Source organism: Triturus cristatus, chromosome 2_2 (genome assembly GCF_964204655.1).
Source record: "Triturus cristatus chromosome 2_2, aTriCri1.1, whole genome shotgun sequence".
Classification (NCBI taxonomy): domain Eukaryota; kingdom Metazoa; phylum Chordata; class Amphibia; order Caudata; family Salamandridae; genus Triturus; species Triturus cristatus.
Window position 1 is genome coordinate 1,053,262,885 of NC_140582.1, and position 14,223 is coordinate 1,053,277,107.

Below are 14,223 nucleotides of genomic sequence, written 5' to 3' on the forward strand. Positions count from 1 at the left end.
CTCCAATCAGTGCAACAGTAGGGAAAGTGTTGGATAGCGTAGGGGTTAAAATTACTATTCCAAGTCCACCGAGTGCAACAGTACGGAAAGTGTTGGATAGCGTAGGGGTTAAAATTACTATTCCTACTCCAGAGAGTGCAACAGTAGGGAAAGTGTTGGATAGCAAAAGGTTACATTTACTATTCCCACTCCAGAGAGCGCAACAGTAGGGAAAGTGTTGGATAGGGTAGGGGTAAATATTACTATTCCAACTCCAGAGAGTGCAACAGTAGGGAAAGTGTTGCATAGCATAGGGGTAAAAATTACTATTCCCACTCCAGTGAGTGCAACAGTAGGGAAAGTGTTGAATAGCGAAGAGGTAAAAATGAATGTTTCCACTCCAATCAGTGCAACCATAGGGAAAGTGTTGGATAGCGTACGGGTAAAAATTACTATTCCCACTCCAGTGAGTGCAACAGTAGGGAATGTGTTGGACAGCGAAGAGGTAAAAATCACTATTCCCACTCCAATCAGTGCAACAGTAGGGAAAGTATTGGATAGCATAGTGGTTAAAATTACTATTCCCACTCCAGAGAGTGCAACAGTAGGGAAAGTGTTGGATAGCATGGGGTAAAAATTACTATTCCCACTCCAGTGAGTGCATCAGTAGGGAAAGTAATGGATAGCGTAGGGGTAAAAATTACTATTCCCACTCCAGAGAGTGCAACAGTAGGGAAAGGGTTGGATACCGTAGGGGTAAAAATTACTATTCCCACTTCGAAGAGTGCAACAGTAGGGAAAGTGTTGCATAGCGTAGGGGTAAAAATTACGATTCCCACTCCACCGAGTGCAAAAGTAGAGAAAGTGTTGGATAGCGTAGGGGTAAAAATTACTATTCCCACTCCAGAGATTGCAAAGGTAGGGAAAGTGTTGGATAGCGAAAGGTTAAATTTACTATTCCCACTCCAGAGAGTGCAACAGTAGGGAAAGTGTTGGATAGCGAAGAGGTAAAAATTACTGTTCCCACTCCAATCAGTGCAACAGTAGGGAAAGTGTTGGATAGCGTAGGGGTAAAAATTACTATTCCCACTCCAGAGATTGCAACAGTAGGGAAAGTGTTGGATAGTGAAAGGTTAAATTTACTATTCCCACTCCAGAGAGTGCAACAGTAGGGAAAGTGTTGGATAGCGTAGGGGTTAAAATTACTATTCCTGCTCCAGAGAGTGCAACAGTACGGAAAGTGTTGGATAGCGTAGGGGTCAAAATTACTATTCCCACTCCAGAGACTGCAACAGTAGGGAATGTGTTGGATAGCGAAGAGCTAAAAATTACTATTCCCACTCCAGTGAGTGCAACAGTAGGGAAAGTAATGGTTAGCGTAGGGGTAAAAATTACTATTCCCACTGCAGAGAGTGCAACAGTAGGGAAAGTGTTGGATAGCGAAGAGGTAAAAATTAATGTTCCCACTCCAATCAGTGCAACAGTAGGGAAAGTGTTGGATAGCGTAGGGGTAAAAATTACTATTCCCACTCCAGTGTGTGCAACAGTAGGGAATGTGTTGGATAGCGAAGAGGTAAAAATTACTATTCCCACTCCAGTGAGTGCAACAGTAGGGAAAGTGTTGGATAGCGAAAAGGTAAAAATTACTATTCCCACTCCAGTGAGTGCAACAGTAGGGAAAGTAATGGATAGCGTAGGGGTAAAAATTACTATTCCCACTTCAGAGAGTGCAACAGTAGGGAACGTGTTGGATAGCGAAAGGTTAAATTTACTATTCTCACTCCAGAGAGTGCAACTGTAGGGAAAGTGTTGGATAGGGTAGGGGTAAAAATTACTATTCCAACTCTAGAGGGGTCACCAGTAGGGAAAGTGTTGGATACCGTAGGGGTAAAAATTACTATTCCCACTCCAGTGAGTGCAACAGTAGGGAAAGTGTTGGATAGCGAAAAGGTAAACATTACTATTCCCACTTCAATCAGTGCAACAGTAGCGAAAGTATTGGATAGCATAGGGGTTAAAATTACTATTCCTGCTCCAGAGAGTGCAACAGTACGGAAAGTGTTGGATAGCGTAGGGGTCAAAATTACTATTCCCACTTAAGAAAGTGCAACAGTAGGGAACGTGTTCCATAGCGTAGGGGTACAATTTACTATTCCCACTCCAGTGAGTGCAACAGTAGGGAAAGTGTTGGATAGCGAAAAGGTAAACATTACTATTCCCACTTCAATCAGTGCAACAGTAGCGAAAGTATTGGATAGCATAGGGGTTAAAATTACTATTCCTGCTCCAGAGAGTGCAACAGTACGGAAAGTGTTGGATAGCGTAGGGGTCAAAATTACTATTCCCACTCCAGAGAGTGCAACAGTAGGGAATGTGTTGGATAGCGAAGAGGTAAAAATTACTATTCCCACTCCAATCAGTGCAACAGTAGGGAAAGTATTGGCTAGCATAGGGGTTAAAATTACTATTCCCACTCCAGAGAGTGCAATAGTAGGGAAAGTGTTGGAAAGCATGGGGTAAAAATGACTATTCCCACTCCAGTGAGTGCAACAGTAGGGAAAGTAATGGTTAGCGTAGGGGTAAAAATTACTATTCCCACTCCAGAGAGTGCAACAGTAGGGAAAGTGTTGGATAGCGAAGAGGTAAAAATTACTGTTCCCACTCCAATCAGTGCAACAGTAGGGAAAGTGTTGGATAGCGTAGGGGTAAAAATTACTATTCCCACTCCAGTGAGTGCAACAGTAGGGAATGTGTTGGATAGCAAAGAGGTAAAAATTACTATTCCCACTCCAGTGAGTGCAACAGCAGGGAAAGTGTTGGATAGCGAAAAGGTAAAAATTACTATTCCCACTTCAATCAGTGCAACAGTAGGGAAAGTATTGGATAGCATAGAGGTTAAAATTACTATTCCCACTTCAGAGAGTGCAACAGTAGGGAAAGTGTTGGATAGCATGGGGTAAAAATTACTATTCCCACTTCGGAGAGTGCAACAGTAGGGAAAGTGTTGCATAGCGTAGGGGTAAAAATTACTATTCCCCTTCCAGTGAGTGCAACAGTAGGGAAAGTGTTGGATAGCGTAGGGGTTAAAATTACTATTCCTACTCCAGAGAGTGCAACAGTAGAGAAAGTGTTGGATAGCGAAAGGTTAAATTTACTATTCTCACTCCAGACAGTGCAACAGTAGGGAAAGTGTTGGATAGGATAGGGGTAAAAATTACTATTCCAACTCCAGAGGGTGCAACAGTAGGGAAAGTGTTGGATACCGTAGAGGTAAAAATTACTATTCCCACTCCAGTGAGTGCAAAAGTAGGGAATGTGTTGGATAGCGAAAAGGTAAAAATTACTATTCCCACTCCAATCAGTGCAACAGTAGGGAAAGTGTTGGATAGCGTAGGGGTTAAAATTACTATTCCAAGTCCACCGAGTGCAACAGTACGGAAAGTGTTGGATAGCGTAGGGGTTAAAATTACTATTCCTACTCCAGAGAGTGCAACAGTAGGGAAAGTGTTGGATAGCAAAAGGTTACATTTACTATTCCCACTCCAGAGAGTGCAACAGTAGGGAAAGTGTTGGATAGGGTAGGGGTAAATATTACTATTCCAACTCCAGAGAGTGCAACAGTAGGGAAAGTGTTGCATAGCATAGGGGTAAAAATTACTATTCCCACTCCAGTGAGTGCAACAGTAGGGAAAGTGTTGAATAGCGAAGAGGTAAAAATGAATGTTCCCACTCCAATCAGTGCAACCATAGGGAAAGTGTTGGATAGCGTACGGGTAAAAATTACTATTCCCACTCCAGTGAGTGCAACAGTAGGGAATGTGTTGGACAGCGAAGAGGTAAAAATCACTATTCCCACTCCAATCAGTGCAACAGTAGGGAAAGTATTGGATAGCATAGTGGTTAAAATTACTATTCCCACTCCAGAGAGTGCAACAGTAGGGAAAGTGTTGGATAGCATGGGGTAAAAATTACTATTCCCACTCCAGTGAGTGCATCAGTAGGGAAAGTAATGGATAGCGTAGGGGTAAAAATTACTATTCCCACTCCAGAGAGTGCAACAGTAGGGAAAGGGTTGGATACCGTAGGGGTAAAAATTACTATTCCCACTTCGAAGAGTGCAACAGTAGGGAAAGTGTTGCATAGCGTAGGGGTAAAAATTACGATTCCCACTCCACCGAGTGCAAAAGTAGAGAAAGTGTTGGATAGCGTAGGGGTAAAAATTACTATTCCCACTCCAGAGATTGCAAAGGTAGGGAAAGTGTTGGATAGCGAAAGGTTAAATTTACTATTCCCACTCCAGAGAGTGCAACAGTAGGGAAAGTGTTGGATAGCGAAGAGGTAAAAATTAATGTTCCCACTCCAATCAGTGCAACAGTAGGGAAAGTGTTGGATAGCGTAGGGGTAAAAATTACTATTCCCACTCCAGAGATTGCAACAGTAGGGAAAGTGTTGGATAGTGAAAGGTTAAATTTACTATTCCCACTCCAGAGAGTGCAACAGTAGGGAAAGTGTTGGATAGCGTAGGGGTTAAAAATACTATTCCAACTCCAGAGAGTGCAACAGTTGGGAAAGTATTGGATAGCGTAGGGGTTAAAATTACTATTCCTACTCCAGAGAGTGCAACAGTAGGGAAAGTGTTGGATACGGTAGGGGTAAAAATTACTATTCCCACTCAAGTGAGTGCAACAGTAGGGAACGTGTTGGATACCGTAGGGGTAAAAATGACTATTCCCACTTCAGAGAGTGCAACAGTAGGGAAAGTGTTGCATAGCGTAGGGGTAAAATTTACTATTCCCACTCCAGTGAGTGCAACAGTAGGGAAAGTGTTGGATAGCGTAGGGGTTAAAATTACTATTCCAACTGCAGCAAGTGCAAAAGTAGAGAAAGTGTTGGATAGCGTAGGGGTAAAAATTACTATTCCCACCCCAGAGCGTGCAACAGTAGGGAAAGTGTTGGATAGAGAAAGGTTAAATTTACTATTCCCACCACAGGGAGTGCAACAGTAGGGAAAGTGTTGTATAGCGAAAGGTTAAATTTACTATTCCCACTCCAGAGAGTGCAACAGTAGGGAAAGTGTTGGATAGGGTAGGGGTTAAAAATACTATTCCAACTCCAGAGAGTGCAACAGTAGGCAAAGTGTTGGATAGCGAAAGGTTAAATTTACTATTCCCACTCCAGAGACTGCAAGAGTAGGGAAAGTGTTGCATAGGGGTAAAAATTACTATTCCAACTCCAGAGGGTGTAACAGTAGGGAAAGTGTTGGATACCGTAGGGGTAAAAATTAATATTCCCACTTCAGAGAGTGCAACAGTAGGGAAAGTGTTGCATAGCGTAGGGGCAAAAATTACTATTCCCACTCCAGTGAGTGCAGCAGTAGGGAAAGTGTTGGATAGCGAAGAGGTAAAAATTACTGTTCCCACTCCAATCAGTGCAAAAGTAGGGAAAGTGTTGGATAGCGCAGGGGTAAAAATTACTATTCCCACTCAAGTGAGTGCAACAGTAGGGAATATGTTGGATAGCGAAGAGGTAAAAATTACTATTCCCACTCCAATCAGTGCAACAGTAGGGAAAGTGTTGGATAGCGTAGGGGTAAAAATTACTATTCCCACTCCAGAGATTGCAACAGTAGGGAAAGTGTTGGATAGTGAAAGGTAAAATTTACAATTCCCACTCCAGAGAGTGCAACAGTAGGAAAAGTGTTGGATAGCGTAGTGGTTAAAAATACTATTCCAACTCCAGAGGGTGCAACAGTAGGGAACGTGTTGGATACCGTAGGGGTAAAAATTACTATTCCCACTTCAGAGAGTGCAACAGTAGGTAAAGTGTTGGATAGGGGTAAAAATTACTATTCCAATCCAGAGGGTGTAACAGTAGGGTAAGTGTTGGATACCGTAGGGGTAGAAATTACTATTCCCACTTCAGAGAGTGCAACAGTAAGGAAAGTGTTGCATAGCGTAGGGGTAAAAATTACTATTCCCACTCCAGTGAGTGCAACAGTAGGGAAAGTGTTGGATAGCGAAGAGGTAAAAATTACTGTTCCCACTCCAATCAGTGCAACAGTAGGGAAAGTGTTGGATAGCGTAGGGGTAAAAATTACTATTCCCACTCAAGTGAGTGCAACAGTAGGGAATGTGTTGGATAGCGAAGAGGTAAAAATTACTATTCCCACTCCAATCAGTGCAACAGAAGGGAAAGTATTGGATAGTATAGGGGTTAAAATTACTATTCCCACTCCAGAGAGTGCAACAGTAGGGAAAGTGATGGATAGCATGGGGTAAAAATTACTATTCCCACTCCAGTGAGTGCAACAGTAGGGGAAGTAATGGATAGCGTAGGGGTAAAAATTACTATTCCTTCTACAGAGAGTGCAACAATAGGGAAAGGGTTGGATAGCGTAGGGGTTAAAATTACTATTCCAACTCCAGAGAGTGCAACAGTAGGGAAATGTTGGATAGCGAAGTGGTAAAAATTACTATTGACTCTCCAGAGGGTGCAAAAGTAGGGAAAGTGTTTGATAGCGTAGGGGTAAAAATTACTATTCCAACTCCAGAGGTTGCAACAGTAGGGAAAGTGTTGGATACCGTAGGGGTAAAAATTACTATTCCCACTTCAGAGAGTGCAACAGTAGGGAAAGTGTTGGATAGCGAAGAGGTAAACATTACTGTTCCCACTCCAATCAGTGCAACAGTAGGGAAAGTGTTGGATAGCGTAGGGGTTAAAATTACTATTCCAAGTCCACCGAGTGCAACAGTAGGGAAAGTGTTGGATAGCGTAGGGGTTAAAATTACTATTCCTTCTCCAGAGAGTGCAACAGTAGAGAAAGTGTTGGATAGGGTAGGGGTAAAAATTACTATTCCAACTCCAGAGAGTGCAACAGTAGGGAAAGTGTTGCATAGCATAGGGGTAAAAATTACTATTCCCACTCCAGTGAGTGCAACAGTAGGGAAAGTGTTGGATAGCGAAGAGGTAAAAATTACTGTTCCCACTCCAATCAGTGCAACCGTAGGGAAAGTGTTGGATAGCGTATGGGTAAAAATTACTATTCCCACTCCAGTGAGTGCAACAGTAGGGAATGTGTTGGACAGCGAAGAGGTAAAAATCACTATTCCCACTCCAATCAGTGCAACAGTAGGGAAAGTAGTGGATAGCACAGGGGTTAAAATTACTATTCCCACTCCAGAGAGTGCAACAGTAGGGAAAGTGTTGGATAGCATGGGGTAAAAATTACTATTCCCACTCCAGTGAGTGCAACAGTAGTGAAATTGTTGGATAGCGAAGAGGAAAAAACTACTGTTCCCACTCCAATCAGTGCAACAGTAGGGAAAGTGTTGGATAGCGTAGGGGTTAAAATTACTATTCCAAGTCCACCGAGTGCAACAGTAGGGAAAGTGTTGGATAGTGTAGGAGTTAAAATTACTATTCCTACTCCAGAGAGTGCAACAGTAGGGAAAGTGTTGGATAGCGAAAGGTTACATTTACTATTCCCACTCCAGAGAGTGCAACAGTAGGGAAAGTGTTGGATAGGGTAGGGGTAAAAATTAGTATTCCAACTCCAGAGAGTGCAACAGTAGGGAAAGAGTTGCATAGCATAGGGGTAAAAATTACTATTCCCACTCCAGTGAGTGCAACAGTAGGGAAAGTGTTGGATAGCAAAGAGGTAAAAATTACTGTTCCCACTCCAATCAGTGCAACCATAGGGAAAGTGTTGGATAGCGTACGGGTAAAAATTACTATTCCCACTCCAGTGAGTGCAACAGTAGGGAATGTGTTGGACAGCGAAGAGGTAAACATCACTATTCCCACTCCAATCAGTGCAACAGTAGGTAAAGTATTGGATTGCATATGGGTTAAAATTACTATTCCCACTTCAGAGAGTGCAACAGTAGGGAAAGTGTTGGATAGCATGGGGTAAAAATTACTATTCCCACTCCAGTGAGTGCAACAGTAGGGAAAGTAATGGATAGCGTAGGGGAAAAAATTACTATTCCCACTCCAGAGAGTGCAACAGTAGGGAAAGGGTTGGATACCGTAGGGGTAAAAATTACTATTCACACTTCGGAGAGTGCAACAGTAGGGAAAGTGTTGCATAGCGTAGGGGTAACAATTACGATTCCCACTCCACCGAGTGCAAAAGTAGGTAAAGTGTTGGATAGCGGAAGGTTAAATTTACTATTCCCACTCCAGAGAGTGCAACAGTAGGGAAAGTGTTGGATAGCGAAGAGGTAAAAATTACTGTTCCCACTCCAATCAGTGCAACAGTAGGGAAAGTGTTGGATAGCGTAGGGGTAAAAATGTCTATTCCCACTCCAGAGATTGTAACAGTAGGGAAAGTGTTGGATAGCGAAAGGTTAAATTTACTGTTCCCACTCCAATCAGTGCAACAGTAGGGAAAGTGTTGGATAGCGTAGGGGTAAAAATTACTATTCCCACTCCAGATAGTGCAACAGTAGGGAAAGTGTTGGATAGCGTAGGGGTTAAAAATACTATTCCAACTCCAGAGAGTGCAACAGTAGGGAAAGTATTGGATAGCGTAGGGGTTAAAATTACTATTCCTACTCCAGAGAGTGCAACAGTAGGGAAAGTGTTGGATACGGTAGGGGTAAAAATTACTATTCCCACTCCAAAGAGTGCAACAGTAGGGAAAGTGTTGGATAGCATAGGGGTTAAAAATACTATTCCAACTCCAGAGAGTGCAACAGTTGGGAAAGTATTGGATAGCGTAGGGGTTAAAATTACTATTCCTACTCCAGAGAGTGTAACAGTAGGGAAAGTGTTGGATACCGTAGGGGTAAAAATTACTATTCCCACTCAAGTGAGTGCAACAGTAGGGAACGTGTTGGGTACCGTAGGGGTAAAAATTACTATTCCCACTTCAGAGAGTGCAACAGTAGGGAAAGTGTTGCATAGCGCAGGGGTAAAATTTACTATTCCTACTCCAGTGAGTGCAACAGTAGGGAAAGTGTTGGATAGCGTAGGGGTTAAAATTACTATTCCAACTGCAGCAAGTGCAAAAGTAGAGAAAGTGTTGGATAGCGTAGGGGTAAAAATTACTATTCCCACTCCAGAGAGTGCAACAGTAGGGAAAGTGTTGGATAGCAAAAGGTTAAATTTACTATTCCCACTCCAGGGAGTGCAACAGTAGGGAAAGTGTTGTATAGCGAAAGGTTACATTTACTATTCCCACTCCAGAGAGTGCAACAGTAAGGAAAGTGTTGGATAGGGTAGGGGTTAAAAATACTATTCCAACTCCAGAGTGTGCAACAGTAGGCAAAGTGTTGGATAGCGAAAGGTTACATTTACTATTCCCACTCCAGAGACTGCAACAGTAGGGAAAGTGTTGGATAGGGGTAAAAATTACTATTCCAACTCCAGAGGGTGTAACAGTAGGGAAAGTGTTGGATACCATAGGGGTAAAAATTACTATTCCCACTTCAGAGAGTGCAACAGTAGGGAAAGTGTTGCATAGCGTAGGGGTAAAAATTACTATTCCCACTCCAGTGAGTGCAACAGTAGGGAAAGTGTTGGATAGCGAAGAGGTAAACATTACTGTTCCCACTCCAATCAGTGCAACAGTAGGGAAAGTGTTGGATAGCGTAGGGGTTAAAATTACTATTCCAAGTCCACCGAGTGCAACAGTAGGGAAAGTGTTGGATAGCGTAGGGGTTAAAATTACTATTCCTACTCCAGAGAGTGCAACAGTAGGGAAAGTGTTGGATAGCGAAAGGTTACATTTACTATTTCCACTCCAGAGAATGCAACAGTAGGGAAAGTGTTGGATAGGGTAGGGGTAAAAATTATTATTCCAACTCTAGAGAGTGCAACAGTAGGGAAAGTGTTGCATAGCATAAGGGTAAAAATTACTATTCCCACTCCAGTGAGTGCAACAGTAGGGAAAGTGTTGGATAGCGAAGAGGTAAAAACTTACTGTTCCCACTCCAATCAGTTCAACCGTAGGGAAAGTGTTGGATAGCGTACGGGTAAAAATTACTATTCCCACTCCAGTGAGTGCAACAGTAGGGAATGTGTTGGACAGCGAAGAGGTAAAAATCACTATTCCCACTCCAATCAGTGCAACAGTAGGGAAAGTATTGGATAGCACAGGGGTTAAAATTACTATTCCCACTCCAGAGAGTGCAACAGTAGGGAACGTGTTGGATAGCATGGGGTAAAAATTACTATTCCCACTCCAGTGAGTGCAACAGTAGTGAAATTGTTGGATAGCGAAGAGGAAAAAACTACTGTTCCCACTCCAATCAGTGCAACAGTAGGGAAAGTGTTGGATAGCGTAGGGGTTAAAATTACTATTCCAAGTCCACCGAGTGCAACAGTAGGGAAAGTGTTGGATAGCGTAGGGGTTAAAATTACTATTCCTACTCCAGAGAGTGCAACAGTAGGGAAAGTGTTGGATAGACAAAGGTTACATTTACTATTCCCACTCCAGAGAGTGCAACAGTAGGGAAAGTTTTGGATAGGGTAGGGGTAAAAATTACTATTCCAACTCCAGAGAGTGCAACAGTAGCGAAAGTGTTGCATAGCATAGGGGTAAAAATTACTATTCCCACTCCAGTGAGTGCAACAGTAGGGAAAGTGTTGGATAGCGAAGAGGTAAAAACTTACTGTTCCCACTCCAATCAGTTCAACCGTAGGGAAAGTGTTGGATAGCGTACGGGTAAAAATTACTATTCCCACTCCAGTGAGTGCAACAGTAGGGAATGTGTTGGACAGCGAAGAGGTAAAAATCACTATTCCCACTCCAATCAGTGCAACAGTAGGGAAAGTATTGGATAGCACAGGGGTTAAAATTACTATTCCCACTCCAGAGAGTGCAACAGTAGGGAACGTGTTGGATAGCATGGGGTAAAAATTACTATTCCCACTCCAGTGAGTGCAACAGTAGTGAAATTGTTGGATAGCGAAGAGGAAAAAACTACTGTTCCCACTCCAATCAGTGCAACAGTAGGGAAAGTGTTGGATAGCGTAGGGGTTAAAATTACTATTCCAAGTCCACCGAGTGCAACAGTAGGGAAAGTGTTGGATAGCGTAGGGGTTAAAATTACTATTCCTACTCCAGAGAGTGCAACAGTAGGGAAAGTGTTGGATAGACAAAGGTTACATTTACTATTCCCACTCCAGAGAGTGCAACAGTAGGGAAAGTTTTGGATAGGGTAGGGGTAAAAATTACTATTCCAACTCCAGAGAGTGCAACAGTAGCGAAAGTGTTGCATAGCATAGGGGTAAAAATTACTATTCCCACTCCAGTGAGTGCAACAGTAGGGAATGTGTTGGACAGCGAAGAGGTAAAAATCACTATTCCCACTCCAATCAGTGCAACAGTAGGTAAAGTATTGGATAGCATAGGGGTTAAAATTACTATTCCCACTTCAGAAAGTGCAACAGTAGGGAAAGTGTTGGATAGCATGGGGTAAAAATTACTATTCCCACTCCAGTGAGCGCAACAGTAGGGAAAGTAATGGATAGCGTAGGGGTAAAAATTACTATTCCCACTCCAGAGAGTGCAACAGTAGGGAAAGGGTTGGATACCGTAGGGGTAAAAATTACTATTCCCACTTCGGAGAGTGCAACAGTAGGGAAAGTGTTGCATAGCGTAGGGGTAAAAATTACGATTCCCACTCCACTGAGTGCAAAAGTAGGTAAAGTGTTGGATAGCGAAAGGTTACATTTACTATTCCCACTCCAGAGAGTGCAACAGTAGGGAAAGTGCTGGATAGCGAAGAGGTAAAAATTACTGTTCCCACTCCAATCAGTGCAACAGTAGGGAAAGTGTTGGATAGCGTAGGGGTAAAAATTTCTATTCCCACTCCAGAGATTGCAACAGTAGGGAAAGTGTTGGATAGCGAAAGGTTAAATTTACTGTTCCCACTCCAATCAGTGTAACAGTAGGGAAAGTGTTGGATAGCGTAGGGGTAAAAATTACTATTCCCACTCCAGAGAGTGCAACAGTAGGGAAAGTGTTGGATAGCGTAGGGGTTAAAAATACTATTCCAACTCCAGAGAGTGCAACAGTTGGGAAAGTATTGGATAGCGTAGGGGTTAAAATTACTATTTCTACTCCAGAGAGTGCAACAGTAGGGAAAGTGTTGGATACGGTAGGGGTAAAAATTACTATTCCCACTCCAGAGAGTGCAGCAGTAGGGAAAGTGTTGGATAGCGTAGGGGTTAAAAATACTATTCCAACTCCAGAGAGTGCAACAGTTGGGAAAGTATTGGATAGCGTAGGGGTTAAAATTACTATTCCTACTCCAGAGAGTGCAACAGTAGGGAAAGTGTTGGATACGGTAGGGGTAAAAATTACTATTCCCACTCAAGTGAGTGCAACAGTAGGGAACGTGTTGGGTACCGTAGGGGTAAAAATTACTATTCCCACTTCAGAGAGTGCAACAGTAGGGAAAGTGTTGCATAGCGCAGGGGTAAAATTTACTATTCCCACTCCAGTGAGTGCAACAGTAGGGAAAGTGTTGGATAGCGTAGGGGTTAAAATTACTATTCCAACTGCAGCAAGTGCAAAAGTAGAGAAAGTGTTGGATAGCGTAGGGGTAAAAATTACTACTCCCACTCCAGAGAGTGCAACAGTAGGGAAAGTGTTGGATAGCGAAAGGTTAAATTTACTATTCCCACTCCAGTGAGTGCAACAGTAGGGAATGTGTTGGACAGCGAAGAGGTAAAAATCACTATTCCCACTCCAATCAGTGCAACAGTAGGGAAAGTAGTGGATAGCACAGGGGTTAAAATTACTATTCCCACTCCAGAGAGTGCAACAGTAGGGAAAGTGTTGGATAGCATGGGGTAAAAATTACTATTCCCACTCCAGTGAGTGCAACAGTAGTGAAATTGTTGGATAGCGAAGAGGAAAAAACTACTGTTCCCACTCCAATCAGTGCAACAGTAGGGAAAGTGTTGGATAGCGTAGGGGTTAAAATTACTATTCCAAGTCCACCGAGTGCAACAGTAGGGAAAGTGTTGGATAGTGTAGGAGTTAAAATTACTATTCCTACTCCAGAGAGTGCAACAGTAGGGAAAGTGTTGGATAGCGAAAGGTTACATTTACTATTCCCACTCCAGAGAGTGCAACAGTAGGGAAAGTGTTGGATAGGGTAGGGGTAAAAATTAGTATTCCAACTCCAGAGAGTGCAACAGTAGGGAAAGTGTTGCATAGCATAGGGGTAAAAATTACTATTCCCACTCCAGTGAGTGCAACAGTAGGGAAAGTGTTGGATAGCAAAGAGGTAAAAATTACTGTTCCCACTCCAATCAGTGCAACCATAGGGAAAGTGTTGGATAGCGTACGGGTAAAAATTACTATTCCCACTCCAGTGAGTGCAACAGTAGGGAATGTGTTGGACAGCGAAGAGGTAAAAATCACTATTCCCACTCCAATCAGTGCAACAGTAGGTAAAGTATTGGATAGCATATGGGTTAAAATTACTATTCCCACTTCAGAGAGTGCAACAGTAGGGAAAGTGTTGGATAGCATGGGGTAAAAATTACTATTCCCACTCCAGTGAGTGCAACAGTAGGGAAAGTAATGGATAGCGTAGGGGAAAAAATTACTATTCCCACTCCAGAGAGTGCAACAGTAGGGAAAGGGTTGGATACCGTAGGGGTAAAAATTACTATTCACACTTCGGAGAGTGCAACAGTAGGGAAAGTGTTGCATAGCGTAGGGGTAACAATTACGATTCCCACTCCACCGAGTGCAAAAGTAGGTAAAGTGTTGGATAGCGGAAGGTTAAATTTACTATTCCCACTCCAGAGAGTGCAACAGTAGGGAAAGTGTTGGATAGCGAAGAGGTAAAAATTACTGTTCCCACTCCAATCAGTGAAACAGTAGGGAAAGTGTTGGATAGCGTAGGGGTAAAAATGTCTATTCCCACTCCAGAGATTGTAACAGTAGGGAAAGTGTTGGATAGCGAAAGGTTAAATTTACTGTTCCCACTCCAATCAGTGCAACAGTAGGGAAAGTGTTGGATAGCGTAGGGGTAAAAATTACTATTCCCACTCCAGATAGTGCAACAGTAGGGAAAGTGTTGGATAGCGTAGGGGTTAAAAATACTATTCCAACTCCAGAGAGTGCAACAGTTGGGAAAGTATTGGATAGCGTAGGGGTTAAAATTACTATTCCTACTCCAGAGAGTGCAACAGTAGGGAAAGTGTTGGATACGGTAGGGGTAAAAATTACTATTCCCACTCCAGAGAGTGCAACAGTAGGGAAAGTGTTGGATAGCA

At 42.8% G+C, this 14,223-nt stretch overlaps 1 protein-coding gene across 1 annotated transcript in view; it reads left to right on the top strand.

Moving 5' to 3' along the window:
• Positions 1-14,223, top strand: part of POLN (DNA polymerase nu) — a 2,789,368-nt gene that overhangs the window by 2,503,627 nt on the left and 271,518 nt on the right. The window lies entirely within an intron of this gene.